Source organism: Poecilia mexicana, unplaced genomic scaffold (genome assembly GCF_051168715.1).
Source record: "Poecilia mexicana isolate PSO_F unplaced genomic scaffold, ASM5116871v1 scaffold_13, whole genome shotgun sequence".
In the NCBI taxonomy this organism is placed as follows: Eukaryota; Metazoa; Chordata; class Actinopteri; order Cyprinodontiformes; family Poeciliidae; genus Poecilia; species Poecilia mexicana.
Window position 1 is genome coordinate 4,322,538 of NW_028263382.1, and position 23,206 is coordinate 4,345,743.

Genomic DNA, 23,206 nt, shown 5'->3' on the forward strand with positions numbered 1-23,206 from the left:
TGGAGTACGTGATGGGAAGCTCAGAGAGAGACTGCTGAGAGAGGTGGAACTGACCCTGGGAACGGCTGTAAAGATGTGCCTGGCAAGCGAACTGTCGCTACAGCAAGTGAGGACATTTTCTGAACTTTCAACAGGAACTACTTCACAGTTCAGTGACGGAGCAGTGGGAGCGGTGTCCTGCCTGAAGAAACGCCATGCTCAGACGAGGCAGCTGCAAGAGGAAGCCATTATCAGCTGTAAGCGCTGTGGCTCATGGCACAAAGTGAGACAATGTCCTGCTTATGGTAAGCAGTGTTTGAATTGCCGTGGAAAGAATCATTTTGCAAAACAATGCTTTATGAAGAGGAAAGAAGAGGAATTGTGTAAACTTAGTAGATGAAACTGACTTAAGTGACACATTATTTATTGGTGTTGTGAATTGTGAAAATGAGTCAGAAAAAGTGCAGTGTGTTGACAGAGAGGATAAATGGATAATTCCTTTGTTGATCAATGGAACTACAATTAAGTTCAGATTGGACACAGGTGCTAAGGCTAATCTCATAAGCATGTCTGATATTAAAAAAATGCAAGTGAAACCTCACATAAAAGAAGTTAAGTCGGGCCTAAGAGATATAATGGACAATCAATTGAGCGCATTGGCACATGTGAGCTGAATGTGACAGTTAAAGGAACAAAACATCTTTTGTTCTTCTCGGTTGTAAAAGAGGATCGTGAGTCACTTTTAGGTGATGAATCCTGTGAAAAACTTGGACTGGTGAAAAGAGGCTATCACATAAACACCGAATTGACTGAACCTAATAACCTTGTTGATGCCATGATTCAAGAATATGAGGATGTTTTTCAAGGATTAGGTGCTGTACCCTGCACATACAAGATCCAGCTGAGAGAGGGCGCTCAGCCTGTTGTGCATGCTGCACGTCGTATTCCAGTACCACTGCGAGAGGGGTTGAAAAATGAGTTGGTCAGAATGACCAGGTTGGGAGTCATTCAGAAAGTGGAAGAGCCCACTGATTGGGTTAATTCCATAGTGATTACCAAGAAAAAGAATGGAGAATTAAGAGTATGCATGGATCCAAAAGATCTGAATGAGAACATTATCAAATACCCACTCGAGAGGAAATAATCAGTGAGATGGCTGGTGCAAGTTATTTTACCAAGTTGGATGCAGCACAAGGGTTTTGGCAAGTAAAGTTAGATGAAAGCAGTACCAAGTATTGTACTTTTAACACACCTTTTGGAAGATACTGTTTTCTAAGACTTCCTTTCGGAATAAAATCGGCACCAGAAATATTCCATAGAGCGATGGAGCAGATCATCGAAGGCTTGGAGGGAGTGAGAGTCTACATTGATGACATCATCATCTGGGGATCAACAGCTCAAGAACACAATAACAGATTGAGACGCGTCATGGAGCGCATACGGAAAAGTGGACTGAAGCTCAATAAAAATAAATGAGTTTAGTGTCAAAGAAGTTCTGTTTCTCGGAGACAAACTGTCTGCCCAAGGTGTTCAACCAGATGAAGGTAAAATAAAAGCCATCTTGAAGATGCCACAGCCTGTCGACAAAACAGGTGTTTTGCGCATCATGGGCATGATCAATTTTATAGGAAAATTCATTCCCAATCTGAGTGCAAAGATGACAAACATTCGCAGACTCTTGTACAATGATGGTCAATTCCAGTGGACAGAAGTTCATGAACAAGAGTGGAAGGAACTGAAAAAATATTTGACTACAGAACCAGTACTTACCTTTTACGATCCATCTAAGAAAATTAAACTGTCTACAGATGCCTCAAAAGATGGACTTGGAGCAGTTCTTCTTCAAGCTGAAGATGAACAATGGAAGCCTGTGGCTTATGCGTCCAGAGCCATGACCAAAGCTGAATGCAGATATGCTCAAATAGAAAAAGAGTGCTTGGGGCTGGCTTATGGACTAGAACGGTTTCATAACTATGTGTATGGTCTACCATCTTTTGTAGCTGAAACAGATCACCGACCCTTGGTTGCCATCATAAAAAAGCATCTGAATGAGATGTCACCAAGGATTCAGAGGCTTATGATGAAGCTGCAAAGGTATGATCTTACACTGATTTATACTCCAGGAAAACATCTGATTTTTGCTGATGCTCTGTCTAGAGCTCCTATAGACAATGATGTGAGTTCAACTGAAGAGAATATTCAGCGTCATGTGAACATGGTGTCCACTGTGTTGCCTGTGTCAGATAGCAAGTTGAAGCAAATAGTTGAGGCAACAGCTAAAGACACAGAGTTACAGTTGGTCATGCAGAATTTGGATGAAGGCTGGCCAATAGGCTCATGTTCACAGTTTTTCAAAGTTAAAGCTGATCTAAGTGTTGTGAATGGACTGTTACTGAAAAACAACAGAATTGTGATTCCACAAGTATTAAGACAGGATATTCTACAACGGATACATGAGGGTCACCTAGGCATTGAAAAATGTAAAAGAAGAGCTAGAGAATCTGTTTCCTGGCCTGGATTGAATAAGGACATTGAGACCCTAATCAGTAAATGTGAAACATGTCAGACATTTAGAAATAAACAGAGTAAAGAACCTATGATAATGACTGACATTCCAACATCATCATGGCTGAAAGTAGGACTGGATTTGTTTAATTTTAAAGGAAAAACTATTTAGTAATCATTGATTACTTTTCAAACTATCCTGAAATGGCTCTATTAGCTAATATGTCATCAAACTGTGTCATAACACATGCTAAATCAATCTTTGCAAGACACGGCATTCCACATATTGTGGTTAGTGACAATGGACCATGTTTTAGTAGCAGAGAATGGCAAGAGTTTACAGAACATTATGGTTTTAAACATGTAACATCAAGTCCACATTACGCACAGTCGAATGGAAAAGCTGAGAAAGGAGTTCATATTCTTAAGCAACTTCTGAAGAAAGCTGCAGATAGTAACTCTGACCCATATTTAGCTTTATTAAGCTACAGATCTTCACCTTTGCAATGTGGATTTTCACCTGCTGAACTCTTGATGAATCGAAAGATTCGTACAACTTTGCCAAGTTATGATAGTAATGAACAAAGTGCAAAGAAATCATCAAAGTTGGAGTACAAGTTACGAAAGCAGAAAGTAAAACAAAAGTCATATTATGACAGATCAACTAAGATTCTACCTCCACTGTCATACAAGGATCCTGTCAGGATGATGAGGGATGGAATACTAAAGCAACTATTCTGCAGGAAGTAGCTCCACGTTCATTTGAAGTAAAAACTGAAGATGGACAAGTTCTGAGACGAAATCGGCGCAGTTTGTTAAAAACTCCATTAGAGCCTGTTGAGTCAAGTGAAGTTTCTAAGGACTCCCAGAGTATTCTTACGACTGAAACACCCTGTGACAACCTACCTGTGTTAAGATCTACCAGAGTGGTGAAAAAACCTGACAGACTGAACTTGTGAAAAAAAAAACACGAAAAGGAAAAAAAAAAAAGTATAGCTATGTGGTAACTGTCTCATGCAATGTATGTTGTTCTTTGATAGGATTCTTTTTGTAACAATCTTACTTTAAAGAAAGGAGGTTGTCATGATTGAATAAATTATGTTTATGTCCACTAGGTGGCGAGCATGAGTTCATGTGAATGTATAAATGTAAAGAACAGAACAATAGAGGTAGAGAGTCTTAGGTGACACACCTGTGAACAAACTGGGTGAGCAGAGCTTTTATTGAAGTGCTCAGACACTTCAATAAAAGTGTCTGAGCACTTCACCACGTCTGGTTCTTATCAAGCATGAACATAACAGGTGTGAGGAGAGAGAGAAGGTGGCACAGGGGGCGAGGGAGAGCACACAGGGGAACCGGAAATAAATGTAACACTGAAGAACAACTGGACTAAAGAAACTTAATGAAACTAGAGTGACAAAGAATAACTATAAGAAATAAACATAATAGAATCACTAAGGAAGAACTGAAGTGGAAACAATGCAGAACAAACAAAGGAACACCAAAAATGACAAAATGTAAAAATAAGCAAACGCAGCGACCAGCCCGAAACCAGATGGCTTCATGTGGCTTCAGAGCCACATGAAGCCGGTTCCTCAGTGGACCTTCCAGCAGCTGCAGGACATTCAGGACCAGAGGACGAAAGTCTGAGACCAGAGAAACTCATCCAGGATTTAGTGGCTCTGATTCCTGCAGCAGGTCAGACTGACGACCAGAAGCTGCAGCTGAAGATCTGACTAGAACCAGGAGGGTAGAGACACCACCTGGTTCTACACCACCTGGTTCTACACCACCTGGTTCTATACCACCTGGTTCTACACCACCCGGTTCTACACCACCCGGTTCTACACCACCTGGTTCTACCACCTGGTTCTACACCACCTGGTTCTATACCACCTGGTTCTATACCACCCGGTTCTACACCACCTGGTTCTATACCACCTGGTTCTACACCACCTGGTTCTATACCACCTGGTTCTATACCACCCGGTTCTAAACCACCCGGATCTACACCACCCGGTTCTACATCACCAGGTTCTACACCACCTAGTTCCACATCCCGGTTCTACACCACCTAGTTCTACACCACCCGGTTCTACACCACCCGGTTCTACACCACCCAGTTCTACACCACCTAGTTCTACACCACCTGGTTCTACACCACTCGGTTCTAAACCACCCGGATCTACACCACCCGGTTCTACATCACCAGGTTCTACACCACCTAGTTCCACATCCCGGTTCTACACCACCTAGTTCTACACCACCCGGTTCTACACCACCCGGTTCTACACCACCCGGTTCTACACCACCTAGTTCTACACCACCTGGTTCTACACCACTCGGTTCTACACCACCTAGTTCTACACCACCCGGTTCTACACCACCCGGTTCTACACCACCTAGTTCTACACCACCTGGTTCTACACCACTCGGTTCTACACCACCTAGTTCTACACCACCTGGCTCTATACCACCCGGTTCTACACCACCTGGTTCTACACCACTCGGTTCTACACCACCTAGTTCTACACCACCCGGTTCTACACCACTCGGTTCTACACCACCTAGTTCTACACCACCCGGTTCTACACCACGTGGTTCTACACCACCTAGTTCTACACCACCTAGTTCTACACCACCTGGTTCTACACCACCTGGTTCTATACCACCTGGTTCTATACCACCCGGTTCTAAACCACCCGGATCTACACCACCCGGTTCTACATCACCAGGTTCTACACCACCTAGTTCCACATCCCGGTTCTACACCACCTAGTTCTACACCACCCGGTTCTACACCACCTAGTTCTACACCACCTGGTTCTACACCACTCGGTTCTACACCACCTAGTTCTACACCACCCGGTTCTACACCACCCGGTTCTACACCACCTGGTTCTACACCACTCGGTTCTACACCACTCGGTTCTACACCACCTAGTTCTACACCACCTGGTTCTATACCACCCGGTTCTACACCACCTAGTTCTACACCACCCGGTTCTACACCACTCGGTTCTACACCACCTAGTTCTACACCACCCGGTTCTACACCACGTGGTTCTACACCACCTAGTTCTACACCACCTAGTTCTACACCACCTGGTTCTACACCACCTGGTTCTATACCACCTGGTTCTATACCACCCGGTTCTAAACCACCCGGATCTACACCACCCGGTTCTACATCACCAGGTTCTACACCACCTAGTTCCACATCCCGGTTCTACACCACCTAGTTCTACACCACCCGGTTCTACACCACCCGGTTCTACACCACCTAGTTCTACACCACCTGGTTCTACACCACTCGGTTCTACACCACCTAGTTCTACACCACCCGGTTCTACACCACCCGGTTCTACACCACCTAGTTCTACACCACCTGGTTCTACACCACTCGGTTCTACACCACCTAGTTCTACACCACCTGGTTCTATACCACCCGGTTCTACACCACCTGGTTCTACACCACTCGGTTCTACACCACCTAGTTCTACACCACCCGGTTCTACACCACTCGGTTCTACACCACCTAGTTCTACACCACCCGGTTCTACACCACGTGGTTCTACACCACCTAGTTCTACACCACCTGGTTCTACACCACCTGGTTCTACACCACCCGGTTCTACACCACCCGGTTCTACACCACCTGGTTCTACACCACCTGGTTCTACACCACCTGGTTCTATACCACCCGGTTCTACACCACCCGGTTCTACACCACTCGGTTCTACACCACCTAGTTCTACACCACCTGGTTCTACACCACCTGGTTCTATACCACCCGGTTCTACACCACCCGGTTCTACACCACCCGGTTCTACACCACCTGGTTCTACACCACCCGGTTCTACATTCCTTCACTTAGAGACTTTAATCTGCTGCTAGTTTATAAATCACTGAACGGATTAAAGACCTGCTGCTGGATCAACCTGCTGGTTCTGGTTCGGTATCAGAACCAGAACCAAACATGGAGAAGCAGCTTTCAGCTTCTATGCACCACAGATCTGGAACAAACTTCCAGAAAACTGAAAAACAGCAGAAACCCTGAGTTCCTTTAAACCCAGACTGAAACCAGCTGGTCAGAGCTGATTTGATTATTAGTAACTGGAACACTGATCAATATATTTGATGAATATTGATGATTCTAACTGTGGTTCTTGACTAAATGTAATTTCTGTTATTGTTTTTCATAACTGTTAATTATATGACGAGTTGATGATGTTTTTGTAAAGTAAAGCACTTTGATTGATCGATCGATCGATCGATGGAGGGGAAGGCATGCGGCTGTTTCTCCGTGGTTCAGTGAAGAAACTTCCTGCTGGAAGATAAAATTCCTTCATTGGTTTCCAAAACTCCCACGGCTGTCGTCTGATGATCTGGAGGTTTTATTGATTCTTTGATATTTGCTGTTGTGTCTTTGTGTGGAGACGACAGAAATCAGTGACAGATGAGATATTGATGAATTATAAATGACTCCAGTAAAAGGAATATTTATGTCTTCAGACTAAAGCTGCTCTTTTATCTCAGGGAAGAAAAACGAGTAAAACCACGAAGCTGTCGCTCTGCTGACGGGTTTCTCCCAGCTGCTTCATGCCCGCTTACAATAACACACCGATGAATTGTTCCTCTGCAGTTTGCCCACCTCTCTTCTTACTGGTTTTAGTGGGAAGCCGCTCACCGCTCCAACACCGAGCCGAGATGCTGACAGAGTTCCAGTTGCTTTCTCCACTGTTAGCACGATGACCAAGTGTTAACAGAAAAGGTTCTGGGCTCAAATCCCCACAGAACCAAGCAGAGCCGGGTGAGAACCAGAGAGGAGAACCATACGGTTCTCCTTCCTCAGTAGAACTCCCTGTGGTCCGATCATTTGGCGATGGTGACCCCTGACCTGGGAAGCTCCTGGCATCAGAACTCTGGACCTGCAGTGGGCTCAGCTGCAAAGGATGTTGGGTTAGAAACCTTCGTAGGGTCAGCAAGAGGAGGCGACCCCATGACCTTTCTAAGGGTTGAGACATCGGAACCTCTTGGGTTGTTTTCTCATTTCAGAAATTTTAATGTCATTACTTGAAAAAAGAACGATCCAACCCAAAAAAGACAGAAAACCTAGAAGAGCCGGAACCTGAGCTGATGTGTTGGAGCTGAACTCTTCCTCACGATGTTCTTTTAGTTTTCATTCCCATTAAACTGGGTCGGCTTCATCAGCGTTAACCGCTGACCCACCAGGCTGCAAATGAAACGATTCTCATTACTCTGTAATGTGAACAATTGAATTAATGTGGAAGTGCTTCGGCCTCCGTCTGACCTTTTCTGTCTCACACAACAACAGGAACATTAGCTGCAGCTTCTAGAATATTCTGTTTCCACTGATACTCTCCTGTATAATTTACTAACCTCATTATGCAAATGCTGCAGAGCTCCGTTTATTTCAACATTCTTAAGTAACATTTCCAATAAGTAATTACTCTGAGATTTTCAGCTGATTTATAAATGACTTAAATGTTTATGGTCTCTGCAGTTCCGGACAGAAACTGTGCAAAACAACTCTCCTATTTGCATATTTCTCCGACTCATCCTCTGCATACAAACTGATGTAGAAACACTAATTATGTTTTGGCACTAATCCCCTGGAGCTGTAGCTACTATCCACATGTGCAGCCACCAATTATGCTGAAGTTGCTGCTGCAGAGCGAAGCCACAGGCTGACTGAGGCGCTTTGGGGTGGAGCATCGGGAAGCTCGCTAGATCTATGGCTATAGATCTATAGACTATAGATCAGCCTCACAGACTGAAGAAAACAAGGTGTCTGCTGAGTTTGTCTGGACTCATGTTGGCCATGAGTTCAGATAATATTATATCATGACTTCAATACCAGATATGCAATTTTTCATCTCAATCCACTCCTTTTTTAAGTAAATATGTAATATTTCATATGAATCACATGTTGCTTTAAAGAATACTGAAAAGCTGAAGAGTCCAAATCAAACACATGAACACATGTAAATATTCTTTGCAGTGAAAAAACCATAGACTGTAATTCTAATAACTCCATTTAATAACACTGAAATGATTCATCTGCAGTGGCCTGAACGTTTATGATCTGAGTCCAGTTAAAGGTGATGCCTCTCATTTCTACCTAATGTCTTCAGAAGTTAGGATGGGGTTGATAACTGCTGGGACTCCAGCATGGCTGTCCACATCAGTCTCACTTGTTAGGTTTAATCTTCTCCACATAATTTGTCCAAAGTGTCTGAATGACTGAAAAGCTTCGGCCTGAATGGGTTTATCTGCTCACCACCCAGGCAGGACGAAGCTTTGGGACATTCAGGCTGTCTTATCTCTGGGTCCTCTTGTCTCTGTTGGCCTCGCCGCTGCTGCAATAAAACCAGAACAATCCGGGTTTCCCTCAGGATCCTGAGCAGGATCTGTTGACTGACTGTCTGGAATCAGGCTGAAGTTGGCTTCGGCAACTCAGGATCCCAAGCAGGTCCCGATCAGATCCCGAGGAGATCCTGATCAGATCCGATCAGATCCCGAGGAGGATCTTAGCCACTTCCCAATCAGAAGATGCAACCAGAAGCCAACTTCAGCCTGGTCCCAGCTGAAGCCAACTTCTGCCTGGTCCCAGCTGAAGTTGGCTTCAGCCTGGTCCCAGCCAGTCAGTCAGGATCGCCGCCACAGCTAGAGGATCAGACTGATGTTTCCTTCTGTTTAGGATCCTGCATAGCGTGCGCGTGTTACTAATAGTTTATCTCCATGTTTAGATCGAGCATGAAACCAACTCCTGCTAGCCACTGTGCTAGCCTTGTTATGCCTGCAGGAAAAGCACACTACCGCCACCTCCTGGACATGAAACTATCACGTTTAAACAAGATAACACTCGAAATGTTTTTTCCTCTATGATAGCAATATGCTTCAGAAATTAAGCAGTAAGTCAGATTTATTTGTTACCAGAGAAATCCCAGCAGCATTAGTTTGGATTCCAGCTGATGTGGAAGTGGAGGGGAAAAATGGACTTCCAATGCTTGATGCAAAATTATTAATAATTTATGATTGAAGCATTTGAAAGGAACATTGGAAAATAACAGATACTGAGGATATTTGTCCAGAAAGGTTAGCAGGACATGTGAAGGACGAGTCTGAGTGAATCAGTCAGGTCTGAACCAAACACTTAAAGTTCTCAGAAAGCATTCAGCTCTGTGATCTCTGCAACCTGCACAGACGTTTCCATGGAGTGCATCACATCTGAAGCAGAAAACATGTGAAAGACAGACTGCACTGTCAGAACACTAACATGTTCTCCAGCTTCCTCATCACTGTTAAATAATGAATACACAATGTAAAACCTTTTGGAGTTAATACATTTAAAATAAAAGCTAAATTCATTTGATGTCTGGAGAAAACAAATCTATTAGAAAGAATCTGGTTGTTTGTCTTTGCTGGGTTGATTCAGCTTCTTTCTCTCCATGATATTCAACAGAAGTTTTTTTCAGAAATATAAATAGGACATTTTGTCCAGCTAGACATTTTTCCTGGTTTAAAAGATGTTGGTGATGCTAAAAGCATCTGAATTTGCCTGTGTGTCGGTATCTTTGATTAAAAGTTAAATTAGCAATAAGACCAGACACTAACCACCAGGCCTGATTTGATCCACAACTTTCCCCTTTTGGAAATGTGCTGAGCCTCTCAGGGCCAAGTGTTAATAGAAATATCAACCTTCTGATGCGGCGCATGAACAAAGTTTCAAAGGCAATAAGGAACAAGGACGAAGCCCTCAAGTAGTCAGAGAGGAAAATCAATGTTTGAGAAGCACTGCAGGCTGAGCAGCGGATCGGAAACCAGGAAGGAAACAGTGTGCAGCGCAGCAGAGACTGTTTGCTTCAAACACGACCTGCTCTGCTGCAAACACTAAAAATGGAACCAAATCAATTTATGATCACCAGTCACAACAAGTATGGTGGAGTTTCAGAGCGCCAGCCCCACCCTCACCTAAAACAACATCAGCACAAACCAAAGGATGACAAGCAATTAGAGTCGTCTTTGTTTGCCCAATCAGGTCTTAATTAGCATGAAATATGATGACTGGATAAAGACCAGAGATGGGTCCACATGAGAAATGCTTCAGTGGAGAAAATGTTGAGCAGCGATCAGAGCAGCTGATAACCTGCTTATGTTGGGGTTTCATCTGTGTCTTTATGTTGATTATTTCTCATTTTCTTCAGCGTTTCTCCCAGTTGTTCCCTTCATTACTCCGTGTGCCTGTGATCTGATCTCACTGTTCTCTGCTGGATTATTGCTGGTATTAATGTGTGTCTGCCTCCATCCTGTTGCTCTTTGGGTCCACTTCAATGCCACCAAATCATGGCAACTGACTTCTGACCCAGACGATGCAGCTGCCATGTTGTCTCCGCATGCGGCTGTAGAGATGCGAAAACAAGTAATGAAAACACTGAGCATAACAGGAACCATACATTATTTTTGTTTTTCTGTCCTTTTCTTGTAATACGTTTTTTAGTGTTACTTCAGTTATTCGGTGCAATTACACATAGAACCGCTAGGAGGCGCCTGTCTCACTGATGGCATATAGACGTTTGGGCACACAGGTGAAGAAGAAACTTTCCTGTTAGATGTTGATGGTAGCTCATCGTGTGTCTCATCTTCTTTGTATCACAGGTCAGTAAAATGTATTCTGACGAGTAAATATTAGTTTCCGTTAAGAGTTGAAGAGATTATTGAATTAAGAGTCAACTAATGAGTCATTTATGCTGTTTGTGATTAGTGTGTAGAAAACGGGACATATTTCTGGAGGCTAATTGATACTAATGCTAGCAGAGCTAGCTGAGAAACAGGAGAAGAATTCCAGAATTCACTTTGAATTTATTGTATTTTGCACTTTTGGAACAGTTCTCACACGAAATACATTATTTTGGTGTCATTTCTTTATGGGTTACTGCAAAAACCAGAGAAACAATTTTGTTATGAGATCTGGTGTGTAAGTAATGGCTGCCTGTGTGAAGCTTAGCAAAGAGACACAACATTAAAGGGGCATGACACCTTTTCCAGTTTTGTAGTTACTTTTTGTGTAAGAGATAAAATACGGTCATTGTTTTAAAACAGAGGATACAGTTAGACCAGTGGTTCTTAACCTTTTTTCAGGTACCTGAATGTGCATTCACTGAACCCTTCTGTAGTGATAAATAAAATATGATTTTTTTCCCCCGAATTCAAGACATTGGGGTGACCCAACTATAGTCTAGTTGGGTCACCCCAAGATCACTAAGTCTTCTTAAAAGGTGGAGTCTCTGAGAACAGTTCTTCAAAATATAGTCAGTGTTTTCAGCAAAGTTGAGCTGAGTGTCCAGGAACGAACCAAGGTATTTAAAATCTGCCACAGTTTCAACAGGTTGGCCATCGAGAGAAACTGGAACCACTTTGAGGTTTCGTTTAGATCATTTAATTAGCTCTACATTCTTAAGAGAATGAAAAATTAATAATAAATAATAAAGACTTTGCAGTATTCTGATTTAGTAATGTAATTATATTAGTTGTGTTACCACCCCTTCGCCACTAGAGGCAGTAGCAACCCCGAAAAGATGCGACTAAGGAGCAGATTAAGTACACCGAAAGCTACAGAATTTGGTAAAAACGGTGAGTTTTGTTGAAGTAATTTTTTTTTTTTTATTAAATGATAACAAACAGTATACAAAGACTCGTAGAGGTACAAAGAACATTGCAGCCTAGTTACATAAAAGAATAAACAAGGCGTGGGGCTAAAAAATAAAGATAATGACATTAAGGCAAAAGAAATAAAAGGCAAGAGAAATTAAAACAAAAGAAGAGCAGAGATACTTGCGGTTACTTTTTTTTGCATAAACAGACTTCAAAAGTTTCAATGAGGTGAAATACAATTTAAATTGATTGAGAAAGAAAACAAAACAAGGGGTAGAACCTCTCCATTTACAGCAGTGTATATGATATTTAACAAGCAAAAAAACAATATTGACCATATCAGATATTTTACTATCAAGACCATCAACATAGTATAACACATGACTGATGTTAATCTCAGGAATGTTATCAATTTTAAGGGACAGCCACCTTTTAATATCACCCCATAGTTTAGAGGAAAAGGGACAAGAAAAAAATAGGTGATTAAGTGATTCTTCTGGACATTCACAAAAGGCACAGCATGTTAAATCAAATTTAAATCTTTTATGCAAAAATTTTGCCACTGGGTAAATATTATGCGAGATTTTGAAGTGAGTCTCTTTAACTTTAGGAGAAAGTGGCCATTTAACAAACATGGAGAAAGCCTTCTCGATAACAGACAAATTGGGTGTCACCAAGAAATAGTTGTTGTAATCATTAAAAAATGTAGATTTGAAGGCAGTCACAAGTAGAGCATTATTGCACTTTCTATCAGTCACAATATATTCACCAGCTTTCAATTTGGGTAAGGATGCAGCGACCTTTGAATATCTTAAGGTGTTTTGGATGAGGTGGATCAGAGCCACAGGAATAGCTTTGCATAATTTAAGATATTCATTACAAGAACAGTTCAAATTAAATTTAATAATAAAATCTCTATGACTTAACAACAAACCATCACTACCCATTAAGTCAGTTACAAATAAAATACCTTTTTCATACCAGTCAGCTTTAAAAATTGATTTTCTATTTATTAGTATTGATCTGTTATTCCACACAATGGATCCATGTGGGGTAAAATTGTGGGTGAAAACCATTTTCCGGAAATGCAGAACTTGTTTATGAAAATTAGACAGTAAAATAGGAATCTTGGTTAACTCAAAATCACACTTTAGCAGGAAATCTAATCCCCCGAGGCTTTTGAATATAGATTTAGGAATATGAAACCACATTGAGTTGGAATGGGACAGATAAGCCTTTAACCAATTTATTCTAAATGAACCAATCAGAGCCTCAAAATCTAAGGCTCTAATACCACCCTTGTCATAATCTTTAATAAGATGAGATCGTCGTAAATAATTAGTTTTGTTCCTCCAGATAAACTGAAAGATTATTGAGTTAGTTTTCCTAATGTTTTTGTTAGAGATAAAAACAGAATGGCAAGGATAAATTAATCTGGATATTCCCTCTGCTTTGGCTAAAAGACTTCGTCCAAAAATAGTTAGATCTCTAGTTAACCAGCGGCTCAGGGATATCTTCATACTAGCCAAGCAACTATCAATGTTTTCCTCTTCTCTTCTATTATTATTATTAGAGATCAATAAGCCCAGATATTGAACCTCAAACTTAACAGTGATGGAGGCAACAGACGCATCAGAGCAGGAATTCACATTTATTAATATTGAGAGACAAACCAGACGCTCCAGAAAACTTAGAAATGGAATTTAGCGCGATGTTTACCATAGTTTTATCCCTTAGAAAGATTGTTGTCATCAGCAAATTGACTTATTTTGAACTCCTTATCAAGAAATTTAATACCATGCAAATTAGAATTTTTCATAATTAGGTTAAGCATTTGAGATGTTAATATAAACAATTTAGGTGAAATTGGGCAGCCCTGCCTGATACCTCTAGACATAGAGAAACTTGAGGTCATACTTGTTCCCAGGGAAACAGAGCTACTTATATCAGTATAAAATAATCTGATTATATTACAAAATTTCTCTCCAAAGCCAAAACATTTCAATGTTTTTAAGACGAAGCCGTGTTCCAGTGAGTCAAAAGCTTTAAAGAAATCCAGGAATAGAATCAAACTGTCTTTATCAATGAAATTACGATAATCAATCATATCAAAAATCAGTCTAGTATGATGATGGATATATCTTCCTTTTATAAACGCTGACTGGCATTCATTGATCAGTGTACTTAAGTACAGTTTTCGTGTATCTGTACTTTACTTAAGTAGATTTAATAATAGATACTTTCTACTTTCTACTTCACTACATTCCTACAGAACCGTCGCGTTACTCGTTACATCCACGCCGCATTGAGCTTTTTTTCCGTTAAAATGTGACGTTCAGGGTTTTAAGGTGGCGCCGTAAAATCCAAGCAATAACGTGACTAAGTGTCTGTTGTCACCCATCGCCTCCACCTTTACTCGCACGCGGAGCTCCAGACATGCGCAGTGGTGGATATCTGTCTAATCGTCAGTAATATAATAGCGCTGCATAAACCATGAGATATGGCGACATGTAAAACCAGCAGCGCTTCGCTTTCACAGACGGACTTTGTCCAACTTTTAGCGTCACTGGGAAGGAAAGCTTAAAGAAAGGTAAGATCTGTGGACGTGATGCTAGCAAAGCTAGCTGTACAGAGACACATGTTGCATCTGGATGAAAAAAAGTTGTCACTCATGCCATTGTGTGTTGACTGAGGTGTCGCCTATATGGGACAACGCTGTGACCAAAGTCTGCATTGATATGACATTCAGGAACGATCCGATTCTTCTGGACGGATCTCTACTAAGTCCTAAGGACTGAAGCCTCACTGGGAGCCGTTCTTTGTTCTTGTGTACACTGCAGTAGCTAACACATACACACGTTTATTTAATCGCCGAATAAGTAAAAGTTGAACGGACACAGAGCATGCTCATTGATTGATTTCGTCTCCTGTCATGGTGGCAAACATCGCAGTGGGAGGGAGGGTGAGAACAGTCACGGTGCTCCTTCTGCTTGTTGCGCCGTTGGACAGTGTTCATAGTTGAACGTTATTTACCGTTAATTGCGATGTTTCAGTTGTGGTTTCTGACATGGGCAATATGGGCAACCGTCCAGGGTGTTATTTTTCTAGGGATAGCAGGAGACCTCTGTGGATTGTAGCACAGCGATGAAAGCAAAACAGAATGAAATGAGTTTTAATTGATACTAGTTAAATATATTTCAGCTCTGAGTATTTAACATCTAGGTGTTTTTATGGGAATGTGGATCTTTCAGATCAATCTGAGAACCAATTTTGATAAACTTAATTTTATTGTGTCATGTAGCGCAGGGCGCTGGTCTTGGTCTCGGGTTCGGTGGTCTTGACTACAACTCTGCTATGTGGCTCCTTGGTTGCATGTTCTCCCTCACCCACCTTCTTTCCATCCCCTTTCTGTTGCATTTCTTTCTAAATAAATGTCACTAATGAAGTTCATGCTATGTTAGGAGACGAGATGTTTCCATCCCTGAAATTATGATTCATAGAATCACATATCTAAGTATAAACTGTTACAGAGAATAAACACAATAAGAACATGTTTAATCTGTGGCATTGTTCATTAAAATGGCTCATTTCTTATGTATTCAAATTAAATATAATCAGTTCACTTAATGATATTAGCAATTAGGTTATGTATTCAGCAAGTACTTTTACTTTTAATACTTAAGTATTTTTAAAAGCCAGTACTTTTTTACTTTTACTTAAGTAAAATGTTAATGTGGTACTTTGACTTTTACTTGAGTACATTTTTGACTGTGTATTTGTACTTTTACTTAAGTACATTTTTTGAGTACTTTCTCCACCACTGTCATTAATAAACGATCCTAATCCACTATTTAAGCGATTGGCAAAAACAAGACCTAAAATTTTGTAGTCGGTACATAAAAGGGTGATGGGTCTCCAATTATCAAGTAATAAAGGATCTTTATTGGCTTTGGGGATTAGAGTAATCAAACCTCTTTTCATGGTGGGAGAGAGATTATTGTTTGAAATACATTCCAATAAGGCTTCAAATAAAAGTTTACGTAAATCTTTCCAAAAGAAGGTATAAAATTCAATGGTTAACCCATCAAGACCTGGAGATTTACCCTTTGCCATTTGTTGCATTGCTACGTCAAGCTCTTCAATATTTAAGTCACCATCCATGAGGTTTTTAAAATCACTATCAATTTTTTCAACACATTCCTGAAATTCATCAAAAAAAGACTGGCAATTTGATTCAGAATATTTAGAGCAATAAAGATTACTATAAAAAATTTTAATTGTTACATTTATTAAATCAGGGTCTTCAGTGATGCTGCCATTAATAAATAGTTTTCCAATCATCTTTTTGGATTGTCTTTGTTTCTCAAGATTGAAAAAATATGAAGAATTTTCTCACCGTCCTCAATCCACCGAGCCCTGGAGCGAATGAAAGCCCCTTTTGCTTTATCTAGAAAAAGATCATCTAATTGGGATTTGACCACTCAAGCTCACTCAGCTCTTCAGAAGATAAAACAGATTTGGAACAAAGAGAATTAATATTGCCAATAAGTTGGGATTGTTTCTGTCTCATCAGCTTAGAAACAAGTTTACCCGTCTTTATTGCTGCCAACCTAACGTTAAATTTAAACCACTCCCACTTATTTAAGGGAGACATATTCATTACTGAAATATCCTTAATGAGGTTCAGGATTTCTGAACAAAAAGTTTTATTGTTCAGTAGATTACTATTAAACTTCCAAGCTAAGATTGAAGGTGGTTTAGATTTATTTACAGAGAGAAATAAGGTAACCGAACAATGATCTGTTAAAGGAGCCGCTGATATTTCACAGTTTGAAATATTGTTAACCATATTATGAGGGATTAACCAATAATCTAGCCTAGAACATTGACCATTTCCAGAAGGGTTGAACCAGGAGTATTTTCTAGTAGTGGGATTTCTAATTCTCCAGCAGTCCATCAAATTTGTATTAGAGATTAAGTTTACAAAAATATCATTGAAGATATGATGCTGCCCCCCTGAGGGAAGACGATCAATCGATCCATCTGGAGCCACATTGAAGTCACCTCCTAATATAACCTGATCAGTGGAATATTTTAATTTCCAATGTTTTATCATCACTCCGAGTTCATCAAAAAATTTACAATTCATCGCCTTATTATTGTATCCATATAGACACACCAAAATGATCTTATTTCCATTAATTTCCACTATTGTAGTTACCCAGTGGCCATTTGTATCACTGACATGGTCCAAAACAGACCCAGAGAATTTATAAAACAAAATCATAACCCCAGCTGAATGTGAAGTACCATGACTAAAATAAATTTTGTCACCCCATTGAAGTTTCCAAAATTTCGCCTCTTCACTTGATGAATGAGTTTCCTGCAGAAAAAAACTATTTGCCTTTTGCTCCTTACAGTAAAGAAAAATAGCCTTACGTTTAACACTGTTTTTTAAACCCCTAGTATTAAGAGAAAGTAGTGACAACATGAAAGAAACACAGTAATTGTACAAGAACTAAACTAAGGAACGATTATCAGGAATGAGATAACATAGCCAGTAACAGCTGTATGAAAATAGTGCGATAGCCCTTAAAACAAATACAGAATGAACCTACCAAAACCAGAGGAAGTAAAAGAAAAGGGCGACGCAATTAGTCAGGGTCCACTCTTCGGTTATCGATCAGGGCGAAGCCTTCCTTCAGGTATGCGCGTTTGCCTCTGCTCCTGGCTTCCTGAACCAGGGGCCACCGCTTTGCCCGGGCAAGTCTGTCCTCCTTAGAGAAGTCCTCCTTGAAGCTGATGTGCTTTTCTTTGCAAACTTTAGCATCTTTGGATTTCTTCCAGACCTCATCCCGCATGGTTCGCATTCCGAACTGAATGATGACGGCTCTAGGACGGTTGTTATCCGACAGGGAACCAGCTTTTTATCCCAATCGGTGAACGGTGTCAACTGTGTCACGCAGCCGCTCCACGGAGACAGGAATGATCCTAGTAAGGATCCCGATGATGGATTCCCGAAGGTTTTCATCGTCTTTCCCGGGCAGTCCGGTCACTCTTAGGTTCCAGCGCCTCTTGTACCGAGCATGGTCATCACAGGAAATCCTCAACGCTGCGTTTTCTTTTTTGAGGCGGTCAACTGTAACTTATAGTTCTGATATGGCCTCCTTGTTTGCATCAATGGCAATAGTGTTAGCTTCAACACGTTTATCGATGCTTTTCAGAATTTCAGTCTGGTTGTCGATCTTACTGCTAAGTTCTCCTAACACACGAAGAATGGCGTTAGCGGTGTCATCCTTACATTCAGGCTCATTCAGCTTCATCTTCTTCTTGTTTTTGTTCTTAATAGGCGCGTGATCCCAGTTCACTTTCTGTTCTTTACAAGAAGGCTCAGATGTGGCCCCGACCATCTCAATTTCTTCAATAATGTCTTCATCACAAGCCTCTAGAAGAGCAGACCGATTGTAATCGTGTTCAGACATGCTAGTTTCCGAACCTTAGCACCGAGATGACAAAAGAACAACAAAAAAACCTAAAAAAGTCACAAAAAATTGTTAAAAGGAAATAAAAAAACCTAAAAAAAATTTTGACAACGGGGCTAAAGCACCAAAATGAATGATAAATCAAGGCTAAACAGTAACTACAAGCGACAGCCTGCAAAATCAACACCTCTCACTCCGCCATCTTAGGACCTTCTCATTTGTTGAAGTAATTAAAGACACAAGTTCAAATCCCTGCTGAGAGTGGAGCTCCTCCAATCAGGGCTCCTCCGCAGCTCTGATTGGCTCAGCAATGTAACGTGATCCTCTGCAGCAAAGCGGGGCGTCATCACGACTTTACACAGTGTGTCTTTACCTCCACGGCAGAGGCTCCACCGAACCCCTGGGGTTCGATCGAACCCAGGTTAAGAACCACTGATCTAGAAGCTGCAATGCTTAAATATTTAACTATATTTTATTTGTGCAGAATAAAAGTTGTAAAGGCTATTAAAATAGTTAAGAGGAAATTCATATATATTTAATTTTGATAATTAAAAATAAAACTTTTGAGGAAAAGAGACAAGGTGTTTGAATTAAAGCAGTAACTGCAAATATTAATTTGCTTCAGAGAATTAAAGCCATCAGTGGGAAGATTTTTTCCATTTAATGAAATTCATATTGTTAAAAAATTCTCAGTTGGTTTAAAGGAACATGGCCTTTTTAAATCTTCTGAATGTGGGGGTTACTCAGTGGTACCTGGATTATGGAGTATTACACAGAAGAAGAAGATGATGAAGGAACTTTCCTGTTAGATGCTGATGGAAGCTCATCGTGTGTCTCATCTTTTCCGTATCACAGCAAAACATGTTGAGAGAGCAAAACTACCACATTACTCCCAGCCCAGCAAAGGTTTCTGGGTAACACGGTCATCATCTTGTATCTGCGTGCGGGGTGACACTGAGCGCTTTTAAGGGATTTTCTTTTTTGTAGTTTCAGAAAGACCATCACTGTCACCCTGGCCCACGGCTCTTCCCCGCCGTCTGGCCGTGACATCTGCTGCGCTCCTCCTGAGCGCTGCGGCGCGACCGCTGGAGGTCAAACTGAACCGGTGCATATAATTGGTTTTGAACCTGTCTTTTTAACCAGCTCTTCCTTTGCTCTCAGCCATGCTGCTTCACGCTGCTCTGTTTTGATGCCGCCGGTAACGTCATCAACAAGCTTTACTGCGGTTAGCCGGTAGACTGCAGATCTCTATTGTAGGCCAAATTTCTATTGCTTCTGCCATATACTGTAAATATATCCTAACTGATATATTAGGATATATCAGTTATATCAGTAACTGATATATCCATCCATCCATCGTTAATAGACGTTCCAAAGAGCTTTACTCTGCAGAGTTGGAGAATTAATTTTTGTAGCATATTTTTGTCTAGAAGCTAAATGTTGAATTTCTGTTTGCAGTCCAGTGAACTGGTAGCTGCTCCTCGCTAACGAGGACGTGGAATGTGTCCAGATGTCCTGCTGGGTGTCTTTGGTGTGGCAGGACAAGGCGACAGTCATCCTATTGCTGCCCCCTGCAGTTTCTGGACAGAACTGTTATTTACTGACTGTGACGTGCCTTATGTTTATTTGCATGACATGCTATATTTTTGATTTTTCATCATATTAACTCGTCTCCCAGCTGAGAGGCGACAGTCAGAGCAAAACACCGTTCTCTGGATTCTGAACTGCTCTAGTGGCCTTTATTTGGTAGTTAGATGAGTGGAGTGTGTGGACCGACCCACCAACACCCAACTTATTACCACCGGACAGATTTAGGAGCACCGTGTGAAATCCAGAAATGTGGAACCTTGTGGAGGCAAAGCCAGAAGGCAGACCCAACCTGAACCTCCCACAGAGTTTGGATTTCACGCAGAGAGCGCTAATAGGATCTGCCTCAACGCCAATCCCAGAGAAAAGCCTTCAGCCTGAGGAAGACGTCCATCAAAGCTCTCATTCGGCGGACTGGGAGGCTGCAGGAGCAGATCTGGGTCAGGGTTGGTGTGTCAGCATATATCCTCCTGCCAGGCTGGTCTGCATGACTTTCACAAATTTAGATCTGAAAACTCTTCACATTTTTTGTTATTTTAAATTTAGTCTTTCCTTCGATGTCCTGTGAAGACGTCTTTCTGATCAAAGGGTGCTTTTTTAAAAAAAAGATTTTTTTGGCTTTAGTGGCCTTTATTTGATAGTTAGTTGACAGGAAAGTTGGTAATGAGAGTCGGGGAAGACATGCAGCAAAGGTCACCAGGCCGGGAATCGAACCTGGGACATCCGCGTCAAGGACTAAGGCCTCCATATGTGGGCTGTGCTTAACCTCTGCACCACCACAGCACTCCCTAATGGTGCTTTTTAAATCCACTCAGAGTGAAACTGGAGGATCAAACGGTAACTGATTGGCACCAGGTTCTGGTTCTGCAGCCCTGGGGAAGAACTGGATCCTCTGTCCGCTGCTGCAGATGGAAGCTGAGCGGGGGGACAGCGTCGCTGACGAAGAGCAAAGAAGAAAGACAACATTTGGGTAAGTATGGATTATTCATGCTGGACGGATTGCTTCATTTGTAACCGCGGTGACATCAGCATCCATCAGAGGCCAGCAGCAGCTGCATCTCTGCTTAATCTGCCGTCTTCCTGCCGCGTCCTGAACATCGTCCCTCAGCTGCGTCTGAGTTCATCGCTCTGCTGGATACCGGGCCGATAACTGACAGAAGCATCTCGTTAAAAACCTCTGGTTTCATTTGAACACTTTGATCCTTTGCTGGTCTTCAGTCGAAGGAATGCTTCCCTCTTGTCAGTCGTCTCTTCTGAACCTGCTGATTGTCTGGGCTGATTTCCAGCACCATTTAAATCCCTTAAGTGTTTCAGACCAGTGGTGTTGCCTCCATGGACACAGAGGCTCGTTTCTCTTAACGAGCCATCAAACCGGCCGTGGCATCTGCTGCTCAGGTGAGCCGAGTTAGGATGTTACCAGAGGAAAACGACTTCTAGTCTAAACTCTGTCCAGATCTGCAATACAACTGGATCTGGACCTGAACGGGCCCAAGCAGTGGTCTGGAGACCACCATGTTGGATTTAAAATAGAAATCTGGTGGTCATGATGGGAGAACTGGAGCTGTGCTTCGATATTGGGTCTTCAGGCAGAGCAGCGATCCAGAGCATTTGGTCAGCGGCCGCCGAGATGCTTCAGCAGACGTTCATCAGTCCAGACTTCATTGTGGTCTGCAGAGACGAGATCATTCCAGAGGATCCAGGAACATCCAGGGAAACTGATGAAACATGGCAGGAATGGAAACCTGCTGTTCCAGCAACGCAGCAGCCATCACTTCTTCATCAGAGAGGATTTTTCCACTGGATGAATACATAAAAGTGAACAGGACCAGCTGGTCCAATGAAACAATAATTTCTTCTCAAGTATTGAAACATGTTTGGAAGGATGGAAAACGAGAGAGGTTCAGCAGATTATCACGCTCTGCGCTGCTGCTCTTTATTATTTCACACCTTCATAAACAGAATATCGTGTTTAGCTGTCATAACAACAGGGCTGGTTATTGCTTTGTGATTTTCTATCACTTTATTATTTTCCAACTGAATTCACATCCAGACCAACACCACACTGGAGGTTCTGGTTCTGTTGGGGGTCAGGGGTCAAAGCTTTGTCCTCCTGAGCCTGACTGTAGTCTCCATCAGAGTTAATCATCCCTGTAGTCGTCCTCCTGCTCTGCCTCATATGGAGGAAATGGCCACAGTATTGTCGCCCGCTGTGAAAGGAGCAGACTTAATGAATTTTTCATGGCTGTGACATTGTCCAGCTCTACTTTATGGCTCCATTTTTCCTCCTTGGCCTCATGCTGTGTGATATAGCTCCACTACAGTCTTGGCAGCAACATTTTCTCCGTGTGTACGTTGCAGGCATTGATTTTCCGTCTGAGCCGTCCTCCACATCTCTTTGTAGAGGATGTAGTGCTGCCCTGGGTTGCGTGGTCGTTGATGGATCACCTTGAAGGACTACCTGGCTTCGTTTCCCTAAATATCTCTCTGGCAGCTAGATGACTGTTATCTGCTGCTGTACAGCGGTTTGTTCTGGAGGAACAATAAACGTCTGCAGAACAGTCGACAGGCAAACATCGATTAGCGAGGTGAGAGGCTGGAGGGGCTAAAATCTGTTCTTCCCTCCAACAACTCCTCTTCATTTCAGACGTTCTCAGCTTTACCAGAGATTAGAGGCAACAGGATCTGCTGGTTCTGCGAGTTCTGTTAGGGTTATCCATCCATCAAAAGGTCTGATCAGGATGGAAGCTCTGTACATCAGAGCTCAGTGCCAGAACAAACCGATGAGCAGCCGTCCAAAACAGGATTTTATCTTCTGGAAAATGGACTGAAGGTTTAGATTCCTTTTTCTCTTCATGGTCTGAGACGCTGGTTTGTACCCGAGATTCATCTTCTTCCTGAAGTTCCTGTAAAACCTGGATATAAATCAGGAAAAATCATTTCCACTGTAAAGATGATCTGCAGCTGTTCCTCTGCTT

General features: G+C 41.9%; 1 pseudogene; it reads right to left on the bottom strand.

Moving 5' to 3' along the window:
• Positions 1-17,816: 17,816 nt before the first annotated feature.
• LOC148155683 (uncharacterized) lies at positions 17,817-19,147 on the bottom strand (annotated as a pseudogene).
• Between the last annotated feature and the right edge of the window lie 4,059 nt (positions 19,148-23,206).